Here is a 12,679-nt window from a genome sequence, read left to right as displayed (position 1 = left end):
GGAAAACTCACCAGTGACCACAGGACTGTAAAAGGTCAATTTTCATTCCAATCTCAAAGAAGGACAATGCCAAAGAATGATCAAACTACTGCATAATTGCATTCATTTCACATGCTAGCAAAGTAATACTCAAAATTCTCCAAGCCAGGCTTCAACAGTATGTGAACCGTGAACTTCCAGATGTTCAACCTGGATTAAAAAAAAGGAACCAGAGATCAAATTGCCAACATCCATTTAATCATATAAAAAGCAAGAGAATTCCAGAAAAACATCTACTTCTGCTTCATTGACTATGACAAAGCCTTTGACTGTGTGGATCACAAAAAACTGTCGAAAATTCTGAAAGAGATGGGAATACCAGACCAATTTAACTGCCTTGTGAGAAGTCTGTATTCAGGTCAGGGAGCAACAGTTAGAACCAGACATTAAACAAGAGACTGGCTCCAAATTGGGAAAGGAGTACGTCAAGGCTGTATATTGTCACCCTGCTTATTTAACTTATATGCAGAATACATCATGAGAAATGCTGGACTGGATGAAGCACAAGCTGGAATCAAGATTGCTGGGAGAAATATCAGTAACCTCAGATAGCCAGATGATACCACCCTTATGGTAGAAAACGAAGAAGAGCTAAAAAGCCTCTTGATGAAAGTGAAAGAAGAGAATGAAAAAGGTGGCTTGATACTCAACTTTCCAAAAATGAAGATCATGGCATGTGGTCCCATCACTTCATGGCAAATAGATAGGGAAACAATGGAAACAGTGAGAGACTTTGTTTTTTTGGGCTCCAAAGTACCGCAGATGGTGTTTGCAGCCATGAGATTAAAAGACACTTAATCCTTGGAACTAAAGCTATGACCAACTTAGACAGCATGTTTAAAAGCAGAGATATTACTTTGCTGACAAAGGTCCATCTAATCAAAGCTATGGTTTTTCCAGTAGTCATGTATGGATGTGAGAGTTGGACCATAAAGAAAGCTGAGCGCCGAAGAATTAATGCTTTTGAACTATGGTATTGGAGAAGACTCTTGAGAGTCCCTTGGACTGCCAGGAGGTCAAACCAGTCAATCCTAAAGAAAATCAGTCCTGATATTCATCAGAAGGACTAATGCTGAAGCTGAAACTCCAATACTTTGGCCACCTGATGCAAAGAACTGACTCATTGGAAAAGATTGTTATGTTAGGAAAGATTGAAGGCAGGAGAATGGGATAATAGAAGATGCGATGGCTGGATGACATGACCCACTCGATAGACATGAGTTTGATCAAACACCAGGAGTTGGTGACAGACAGGGAAGCCTGGAGTGCTGCAAAGTCAAAGTCGCAAAGAGTCAGACACGACTGAGTGACTGAACTGCACTGAATTGATACAAACATGAACATACAAAAATCTTATTTTAAAATAGGATGCTAATTTAAATTATACATCCTAATTATCAAATTATCAAGATTTTAAATGCTTATATATATACTTTGATTTGGGTAAACATACATATCATAAAGTTACCATTTTAAGCTTGTTTAGGATTATAATTCAGTGGCCTTAGTATATTCCAAATATTGTGCAATCATTACCACTATCCATTTTTCAGAATATTTTTATCATCTGGAACTGAATATCTGTACCCCTTAAACAACACTCATTCCCCTTCTTCACAGGTCCTGATCACCTCTATTCTACTCTCTGTCTCTATGAATTTGCCTATTCTAAGCACTTCAAAAAAGGCGCCTCATTCTAGGCACCTTATTTAACTTATATGCAGAGTAAATCATTTGAAATTCTGGGCTGGATAAAGCAGTAGTTGGAATCAAGATTCCTGGGAGAAATATCAATAACCTCAGATATACAGATGACAAAACCATATGGCAGAAAGTGAAAAGGAACTAAAGAGCCTCTTGATGAAAGTGAAAGAGGAGAGAGAAACAAGGTGGCTTAAAATTCAACATTGAAAAAATGAAGATCATGGCATCTGGTCCCATCACTTCATGGCAAATAGATGAGGGAAACAATGGAAGGAGTGAGAAACTGTATTTTCTTGGGCTCTAAAATTACTGCAGATGGTGATGGCAGCCATAAAATTAAAACATATTTTCTCCTTGGAAGAAAAGCTATGACAAACCTAGAGAGCATATTAAAAAGCAGAGACATTACTTTGACAAAAAAGGTCTGTCTAGTCAAAGCTATGTTTTTTACAGTAGTCATGTATGGATGTGAGATTTGGACCATAAAGAAAGCTGAGAACCAAAGAATTGATGCTTTTGAACTGTGGTGCTAGAGAAGGCTCTTGAAAGTCCCTCGGACTGCAAGGAGACAAACCAGTAAATCCTAAAGGAAATCAGTCCTGAATATTCATTGGAAGGACTGATGCTGAAGCTGAAACTCCAATATTTTGGTCACCTGATGGGAAGCACTGACACATTGGAAAAGACCATGATGCTAGGAAAGATTGAAGGCCAGAGGAGAAGCAGACAACAGAAGCTGAGATGGTTGGATGGCATCACACTTGATGGACATGAGTTTGAGCAGGCTTTGGGTGTTGGTGATGGACTGGGAAGCCTAGCTGCAATCCATGATGTTGCAAAGAGTTGGACACAACAGAGGCACTGAAGTGAATTGAACTGTTGCACCTCATATATCTAGAGTCATATAATATTTGTCCTTTTGTGCCTGGATTACTTTACTTAGCATATTGTCTTCAATGTATCAGAATTTTATTCCTTTTTAAAGCTGAATAATAAATTGATGCTTTGTCTGTTATCTAAACTTTATTATCTCCATCCATCTACTAGTTTTTGATTTAGTGTGCTCTTTTTACTATAGTTCCTTAAGATGTAAAGGAATTTTAAAAAAAAGATGTAAAGGACTGATGCTGAAGCTGGAACTCCAATTATTGGGCAACTTGATTTGTTTATTAGATTCATTTGATCTGTATTGTTGTTCAAGTCTTCTATCTCCTTACTGATCTTCTGTATGGTTGTTCTGTCCATAATTGAAAGTGGAGTATTATAGTGTCCAATTATTTGTGTGTTGCTATCTATTTCTCCTCTAAGTTCTCTCAGTTTGTTTCATGCTTTAGTGCTCTGGTTTTTGGTCCATACACTTATAATTGTTACATCATGTTGCTGAATTAAATCTCTATCAATATATGAAGTCCTTCTTTGCACCATGACAGTTTTTGACTTAAACTCTATTTTTCATAATATTATTATAGCGAACAACCCCTGCTCTCCCTTGATTATTATTCACATGAAATATCTTTTTCTCTTCCAACATACTTACATCTTTAGCTCTACAGTGAGTTTCTTTTAGATAGTATATAGTTGTATCATTTTTTAATCCAATCTGTCAACTTGACCTTTATATTATACCCAATTTTTCTATTTTTTCTTTATGTCTTATAGCTTTTTGGTCTCCAATTATGTCATTTATAGCCTTTTATTCTATAAAATAATATTTTAAGTATCTTCTCATTTCCTTTTGTGTATTCTATAATTTTTTTTTGTTCTTACAATGAGGATTATCTGTAACATACTAATGTTATACTCTCCAGTTTGATCTCATAGCAATTTAACTTAAATAGCATGAAACAACTATACTTCTATAAAGCTCCACACTCTTTATAAAACTGATACCACAAATTTCAACTTCATCACATTGTGTGACCAATAACATAGGTTTATAATTATTTTTAAGTATTTTATGTTTAATCTGTAGAAAGTAAAAATTGATATAAACTAAGATTACAATATTAGATTTTATATTTGTCTGTATATTTACTGGATATGTTTATATCTTCCCATGGCTTCAAATTTCTATTGGTTGTAACTTTATTTCGACATAAAGGACTCCCTAATTTGACACTTCTTGTAGGGACGATCTAGTGACAATGAACACTCTCAGCTTTCATTTTCCTGAAAATTTCTTACTCATATTTGAAGAACAGTTTTCCTGGATTTAGCATTCTCATTTAATAGTTTTTCAGCATTTAAATATATCATCCTACTGCTTTCTGTCCTACAATGTTTTTTCTAAGAAATCCAGTGATAATCGTATTGAGGATCTGTGTTATATAATGAGTTGTTTCACTTGTTGCTTTCGAAATTCTCTATCTTTGTCTTGATTTTTTGTCTTGAACTTTGTCTAAACTTTTGTCTAAACTTTGTCTTGAAAGTTTGATTATAATGTGTCTTTCTATAGATCTCTGAATTTATCTAATTTAGATTTCTTTGAATTTTTTGGATTTGGCAATTCATTTCTTTCCTCAAATTGAGGAAGCTTTCTGCCATAAATTCTTCAAATAATCTTTTTTTTTTTTTTTTTTTACTATTTCTTCTACTCGTCTCTCTCTGGAGCTTTCCTACTGCTGTTGCTGCTTGATAATATCACACAGTCCCACAAGACCTTTAGGCTTTCTTTCTTTCTTTCTTTTTTCTTCCTTTTTTTTTTTTTAGTTTTTGCTGCTCAGACTTGATGATTTCAATTGGCCTGTCATTAAATTTGATGACATTTATTTTTTTTAATTTATTTTAATAGGAGGCTAATTACTTCAATTTGGCCTTGGAATACAGAATGAAGCAGGACAAAGGTTAATAGAATTTTGCCAAGAGAATGCACTGGTCATAACAGTGCACCCTCTTCCAACAACACAAGAGAAGACTCTACACATGAGCATCACAGATGGTCAACATAGAAATCAGATTGATTATATTCTTTGCAGCCAAAGATGGAGAAGCTCTATACAGTCAGCAAAAACAAGACAGGAAGCTGACTGTGGCTCAGATCATGAGCTCCTTATTGTCAAATTCAGACTTAAATTGGAGAAAGCAGGGAAAACCAATAGACCATTCAGATATGATGTAAATCAATTCTCTTATGATTATACAGTGGAAGTGAGAAATAGATTTAAGGGACTAGATCTGATAGAGTGCCTGATGAACTATGGACGGAGGTTCGTGACATTGTACAAGAGACAGGGATCCAGACGATCCCTATGGAAAATAAATGCAAAAAGGTAAAATGGCTGTCTGGGGAGACCTTACAAATAGCTGTGAAAAGAAGAGAAGCAAAAAGCAAAGGAGAAAAGGAAAGATATAAGCATCTGAATGCAGAGTTCCAAAGAATAGCTAGAAGAGATAAGAAAGCCTTCCTCAGCAATCAATGCAAAGAAATAGAGGAAAACAACAGAATGGGAAAGACTAGAGATCTCTTCAAGAAAATTAGACATACCAAGGGAACATTTCATGCAAAGATGGGCTCGATAAAGAACAGAAATTGTATGGACCTAACAGAAGCAGAAGATATTAAGAAGAGGTGACAAGAATACACAGAAGAACTATACAAAAAAGATCTTCATGACCAAAATAATCATGATGGTGTGATCACTCACCTAGAGCCAGACATCCTGGAATGTGAAGTCAAGTGGGCCTTAGAAAGCATCACTACACACAAAGCTAGTGGAGGTGATGGAATTCCAGTTGAGCTATTTCAAATCTTGAAAAATGATGCTATGAAAGTGCTGCACTCAATATGCCATCAACTTTGGAAAACTCAGCAGTGGCCACAGGACTGGAAAAGGTCAGTTTTCATTCCAATCCCAAAGAAAGGCAATGCCAAAGAATGCTCAAACTACCACACAATTGCACTCATCTCACATGCTAGTAAAGTAATGCTCAAAATTATCCAAGCCAGACTTCAGCAGTATGTGAACCGTGAAATTCCAGATGTTCAAGCCAATTTTAGAAAAGGCAGAGGAAGCAGAGATCAAATTGCCAACATCTGCTGGATCATGGAAAAAGCACAAGAGTTCCAGAAAAAAACATCTATTTCTGCTTTATTGACTATGCCAAAGCCTTTGACTGTGTGGATAACAATAAACTGAGCAAAATTCTGAAAGAGATGGGAATACCAGACCACCTGACCTGCCTCTTGAGAAACCTGTATGCAGTTCAGGAAGCAACAGTTAGAACTGGACATGGAACAACAGACTGGTTCCAAATAGGAAAAGGAGTACGTCAAGGCTGTATATTGTCACCCTGTTGGTTTAACTTATATGCAGAGTACATCATGAGAAATGCTGGACTGGAAGAAACACAAGCTGGAATCAAGATTGCCAGCAGAAATATCAATAACCTCAAATATGCAGATGACACCATCCTTATGGCAGAAATTGAAGAGGAACTAAAAAGCCTCTTGATGAAAGTGAAAGAGGAGAGTGAAAAAGTTGGCTTAAAGCTCAACATTCAGAAAATGAAGATCATGACATCTGGTCCCATCACTTCATGGGAAATAGATGGGGAAACAGTGGAAAAAGTTTCAGACTTTATTTTTGGGATCTCCAAAATCACTGCAGATGGTGATTGCAGCCATGAAATTAAAAGATGTTTACTCCTTGGAAGGAAAGTTATGACCAGCCTAGATAGCCTATTCAAAAGCAGAGACATTACTTTGCCAACAATGGTCTGTCTAGTCAAGGTTATGGTTTTTCCAGTAGTCTTGTATGGATGTGAGAGTTGGACTGTGAAGAAAGCTGAGTGCCGAAGAATTGATGCTTTTGAACTCTGGTGTTGGAGAAGACTCTTGAGAGCCCCTTGGACTGCACGGAGATCCAACCAGTCCATTCTAAAGGAGATCAGTCCTGGGATTTCTTTGGAAGGAATGATGCTAAAGCTGAAACTCCAGTACTTTGGCCACCTCATGCGAAGAGTTGACTCATTGGAAAAGACTCTGATGCTGGGAGGGATTGGGGGCAGGAGGAGAAGGGGAAAACAGAGGATAAAATGTCTGGATGGCATCACTGACTCAATGGACATGAGTATGAGTGAACTCCGGGAGTTGGTGGTAGACAGGGAGGCCTGGCGTGCTGCAATTCATGGGGTCACAAAGAGTTGGACACGACTGAGTCACTGAACTGACTGACTTATGGTGTTAGAAAGTGTTCTAGTTTCATTCTTTTACGAGTGGTTAACCAGTTTTGCCAGCACCAATTGCTAAAGAAATTCTTTTCTCCATTGTGTATTTTTCTTCCTTTGTCAAAGATGAAGTATATATAGAAGTGTGGGTTTATCTCTGGGCTTTCTATTCTGTACCATTGATCTATGTTTCTGTCTTTGTGCAGTACCATACTGTCTTGATGACTGTTACTTTTTTATAGCCTGCCCTCAGTCAGGTTGATACTTCCAGTTCCATTCTACTTTCTCAAGATTGCTTTGGCTATTCAAACTTTTTTTTGTATTTCCATACAAATTGTGAAATTATTTGTTTTAGTTCTGTGGAAAATGCCATTGCTAGCTTGATAGGGACTGCATTGAATCTATAGATTGCTTTGAGTAGTATATTAATTTTCACTATATTGATTCTTCTGATCCATGAACATGGTATATTTCTCCATCTATTTGTGTAATCATTGATTTCTTTCATCGGTGTTTTATAGTTTTCTATATATAGGTCTTTTGTTTCTTTAAGCATATTTATTCCTATTTTTTCCTTTTTGTGGCAATGGTGAATGGGATTGTGTCCTGAATTTCTCTTTCTTTTTCCTCATTGTTAGTTTATAGGAATGCAATGCATTTATTTGTGTCACTTTCATATTCTACAGCTTTACTATATTCATTGATTAGCTTTAGTAACTTTCTGGTGGAGTCTTTAGGGTTTTCTATGTAGAGGATCATATCATCTGCAAACAGTGAGAGTTTTACTTCTTTTCCAATCTGGATTCCATTTATTTCTTTTTCTGCTCTGATTTCTGTGGCCAAAACTGCCAAAACTATGTCGAATAGTAATGGTGAGAGTAGGCATCCGTGTCTTGTTCCTGACTTTATGGGAAATTCTTTGAATTTTTCACCATTGAGGATAATGTTTACTGTGGGTCTGTTTTATATATCTTTTATTATATTGAGGTATGTTCAATGGCAACATACTCCAGTACTCTTGCCTGAAGAATCCCATGGACAGAGGAACCTGGGGGGCTGCCATCTATGGGGTCGCACAGAGTTGGACACGACTGAAGCAACTTAGCAGCAGTAGCAGCAGCATGTCTTTCTATGCCTGCTTTCTGAAGGGTTTTTATCATAATGTATGTTTAATTTTTGTAATTATTGAGATAATCATTTTTTTTTTATTTTTCAATTTGTTAATGTGGTGTATTAGATTGATTGATTTGTGAATATTAAAGAATTCTTGCATCCCAGGGATAAAGCCCACTTGGTCATGATGTATGATCTTTTGAAATGTTGGATTCTTATTGCTAGAATTTTGTTGAGGATTTTTGCATCTATGTTCATCAGAGATATTGGCCTGTAGTTTTCTTTTTATGTGGCATCTTTGTCTGGTTTTGGCATTAGGGTGATGGTGGCCTCATCGAATGAGTTTGGAAGTTTACCTCCCTGTGCAAATTTCTGGAAGAGTTTGAGTAGGATAGGTGTTAGCTCATCTCTAAAGTTTTGATACAATTCAGCTTTGAAGCCCTCTGATCCTGGGCTTTTACTTTTTGGAAGATTTCTGATTACAGTTTCAATTTCTGTGCTTGTGATGAGTCTGTTAAGATTTTCTATTTCTTCCTGGTTCAGTTTTCAAAGGTTACACATTTCTAAGAATTCGTCCGTTTCTTCCAGGTTGTCCATTTTATTGGCATACAGTTGCTGATAGTAGTCTCTTATGATCCTTTATATTTCTGTGTTGTCTGTTGTGATTTCTCCATTTTCATTTCAAATTTTGTTGATTTGATTATTCTCCCTTTTTTTCTTGATGAATCTGGCTAATGGTTTGTCAATTTTATTTGTCTTCTCAAAGAACCAACTTTTAGGTTTGTTGATTTTGGCTATGGTTTCCTTTGTTTCTTTTGCATTTTTTTCCACCATAATTTTTATGATTTCTTTCCTTGTACTAATCCTGGGGTGCTTCTTTTTTTTCTACTTGTTTTAAGTGTAGAGTTAGGTTATTTATTTAATTTCTCTCTTATTTCTTGAGGTAGGCTTGTATTGCTATGAACCTTCCCCTTAGCACTGCTTTTAAAGTGTCCCAAATGTTTTGGGTTGTTGTGTTTTCTTTTTCATTTGTTTCTATGCATATTTTTATTTCTTTTTTTTTTTATTTCTTCTGTGGTTTGTTGGTTATTTAGAAGTGCATTGTTTAGCCTCCATATGTCTGTGGTTTTAATATTTTTTTTTCCTGTATTTGACATCTAATCTTACTACATTGTGATCAGAAAATACGCCTGAGATGATTTCAATTTTTTTTTGAATTTACCAAGGATAGATTTATGGCCCAGGATGTGATCTATCCTGGAGAAGGTTCCATGAACACTTGAGAAAAAGGTGAATTTCATTGTTTTAGGGTAAAATGTCCTATAGATATCAATTAGTTCTAACTGGTCCATTGTATCATTTAAAGTTTGTGTTTACTTGCTAATTTTATGTTTAGTTGATCTACCCATAGTTGAGAGTGGGATATTAAAGTCTCACACTATTATTGCATCACTGTTAATTTCCCCTTTCATACTTGTTTGCATTTGCCTTACATATTGCTGTGCTCATATGTTGGATGCATATATATTTATAATTGTTATATCTTCTTCTTTGATCCTTTGAGCTTATGTAGTGTCCTTCTTTGTCTCTTTTCATGGCTTTTATTTCAAAGTCTATTTTATCTGATATGAGTATCACTATTTCTGCTTTCTTTTGGTCTCCATTTGTGTGAAATATTTTTTTCCAGCCCTTCACTTTCAGTCTGTATGTGTCCCTTGTTTTGAGGTGGGTCTCTTGTAGACAGCATATATAGGGGTCTTGTTTTTGTATCCATTCAGCCAGTCTTTGTCTTTTGGTTGGGACATTAAACCCATTTACATTTAAGGTAAATATTGATAAGTATGGTCCAATTGCCATTTACTATTTTTTAATTCAAATTTATAAACCTTTTCTGTGTTTCCTGTGTAGAGACCATTCTTTTAGCACATGTTGGAGAGCTGGTTTGGTGGTGCTGAATTCTCTCAGCTTTTGCTTTTCTGTAGAGTTTTTCATTTCTCCTTCATATTTGAATGAGATCCTTGCGGGGTGCAGTAACCTGGGTTGTAGGTTTTTCTCTTCCATCACGTTAAGTGTGTCTTGCCATTCTGCTCTGGCTTGAAGAGTTTCTATTGAAAGATCAGTTGTTATCCTTATGAGCATCCCCTTGTGAGTTATTTATTATTTTTCCCTTGCTGCTTTTAATATTTGTTATTTGCTTTTTATCTTTGTTAATTTGTTTGATATGTGTCTTGTGGAGTTTCCCTTTGGGTTTATCTTGTTTGGCAGTCTCTGGGTTTCTTGTACTTGAGTGGCTATTTCCTTCCCCATTTTAGGGAAGATTTCAACCATTACCTCCACAAGTATTTTCTCATGACCTTTCTTTTTGTTGTCTTCTTTTGAGATTCCTATGATTCTAATTTTGGGCTGTTTAACACTGTCCCAGAGGTCTCTGAAGTTGTCCACATTTCTTTAATTCTTTTTTTCTTTTTTCCTCTCTGCTTCATTTATTTCTACCATTCTATCTTCCACCTCACTTATCCTATTTTCTACCTCAATTATTCCTCTGTTGGTTCCCTCCAGAGTGCTTTTGATCTCAGTATTGCATTACTCATTGACTCTTTTTTATTTCTTCTAGGTCCTTGTTAAACTTTTCTTTCATCTTCTCAATCCTTGTCTCCAAACTATTTATTTGTAACTCCATTTTGTTTTCAAGATTTTGGATCATTTTTACTATCATTATTCTGAATTCTTTTTCAGGTAGACTCCCTATCTCCTCCTCTTTTGTTTGGTTTGATGGGCTTTTGTCATGTTCCTTTACATGTTGAATATTTCTATACCTTTTCATCTTGTTTAGGTTGCTGTGTTTGGGGTGGCCTTTCTGTACCCTTGAAGTCTGTGGTTCCTCTTTATTGTGGAGGTTCCTCCCTGTAGGTGGGGTTGGATGAGTGGCTTGTCAAGATTCCCTGGTTAGGGAAGCTCGTGTTGCTGTTCTGGTGGGTGGATGTGGATCTCTTCTCTCTGGAGTGCAGTGAAATGTCCAGTTTTGAGGTGTCTATGGGTTTGGTGTGACTTTTGGCTGCCTGTATTTTTGTGTTCAGTGTTATGTACCTGTGTTGTTGGAAATAGCTTGGTATGTCTTGCTCTGAAATTTGTTGGCTGTTGTGTGGAGCTTGATTTCAGTGTAGGTATGTAGGCTTTTGGATGAGCTCTTTTTGATTAATGTTCCCTGGAGTCAGGAGTTTTCTGGTGATTTCATGTTTTGGATTTAAGCCTCTTGCCTCTGGCTTTCAGTCTTACTCTTACAGTAGCCTCAATCCATACAGCACCTATTTATTGTAAAACATCTAGGTTAATGCGAAAAGAGTCTCCATAGTAGGGGACACCTATACAGGCTCATAGAGTTACATGGAGAAGAGAATAAGGAGGAGGGAGATAGAGGTGACCAGGAGGAGAAGAGGGGGAATCAAAAGGGGAGAGAACAATCTAACCAGTAATCAATTCCCTATTTGCTCTCCACAGTCTGGAACTCTCAGAGAAATTAACAGAGTTCCATAGAGAAGAGAAGAGGGAGGAAGGAGATAGAGGTGACTAGGATGAGAGGAGAGGGAGTCAAAAGGAGAGAGACCAATCTAGCCTGTTATCAGTTCCCTGAGTTTTCTCCACAGCCCAGAATACCCTAAGAGATTCACAGAGTTAAGTAGAGAAGAGAAGGGGGAGGGAGGAGATAGAGGTGACCTTGGGGAGAAAAAAGATAGTCAAAAGGGTGAGAGAGCCATCAAGCCAGTAATCACACTCCTAAGTAAAAATGCGTACTTTAGATTGAATTCTTAAAGGTACAGAATTGATAACAAATATCAAAAAGCAAAGATTAAAAATCTAGCATAGATGTTAGACTCTCAAAGGTACAACATTTAAAAAAAAAGAAAATCTTGAAATTTATAAAAAAATATATGAAATTTGATTTAAATATAGGGTCTTTTTTTTTTTTGCAATGTAATAGTAGGTTTTAAAAAGAAAAATTAAAGGAGTAATAAAGAAATTTTAAAAATTAAAAAAAAACTTAAAAAAATGATAACAGTAAAATATATCTAGGTATTTCTCTGGAGGTGTTGAGGGCAGTGTGGGATCAGTTCAGTTTCAGATAGTTCCTTGTTCCACCTTATACTTCTTCTCAAGGTCTATAGGACCCTTCCAATGTAGCCAATGCTAACTACATAGTTTTAATCTGTTGCACTTGTCATTTCCAAATCGGTTCCCTCTTCTTTGTTTATTTTAGCTTCCTCTGTTTGCAAATCTCTTCAGTATCTAACTTCTGACCTGACACAAGTGGGTGAAGGTGGTCATTTATTTACTTGTTCAGATGTGCTGCAGGGAGGGAGGGACACTGCAAATATCAATGGTGTGTGTGGGGAATGCTCACAGTGTCTGGGCCACACTGAGTTTGCCCCTGCTCAAAGTGTGTGCTTTCCCGGTTGCTCTGCCGGGGAACTGTCTAAAGCAGGTCCTGGGTTGCGTGCACTTCCCAGGACTAAGCCACTCAGGTTCAGGTTCTCGGGTAGTCGACAAAGGCACAGACTCGGTTGGGTCTGCGTTTTGTGTCCTTCCCAGTTTTGAGCAGCTCAGGAGACCACGTGCTTGGTGAACGCACACTTTCCAGGTGGAGCAGTGTGTCTTATCA

The sequence above is a fragment of the Bos indicus genome, chromosome X, assembly GCF_029378745.1.
Source record: "Bos indicus isolate NIAB-ARS_2022 breed Sahiwal x Tharparkar chromosome X, NIAB-ARS_B.indTharparkar_mat_pri_1.0, whole genome shotgun sequence".
NCBI classification, from domain to species: Eukaryota; Metazoa; Chordata; class Mammalia; order Artiodactyla; family Bovidae; genus Bos; species Bos indicus.
Note: the sequence above shows the minus strand (reverse complement) of the source record.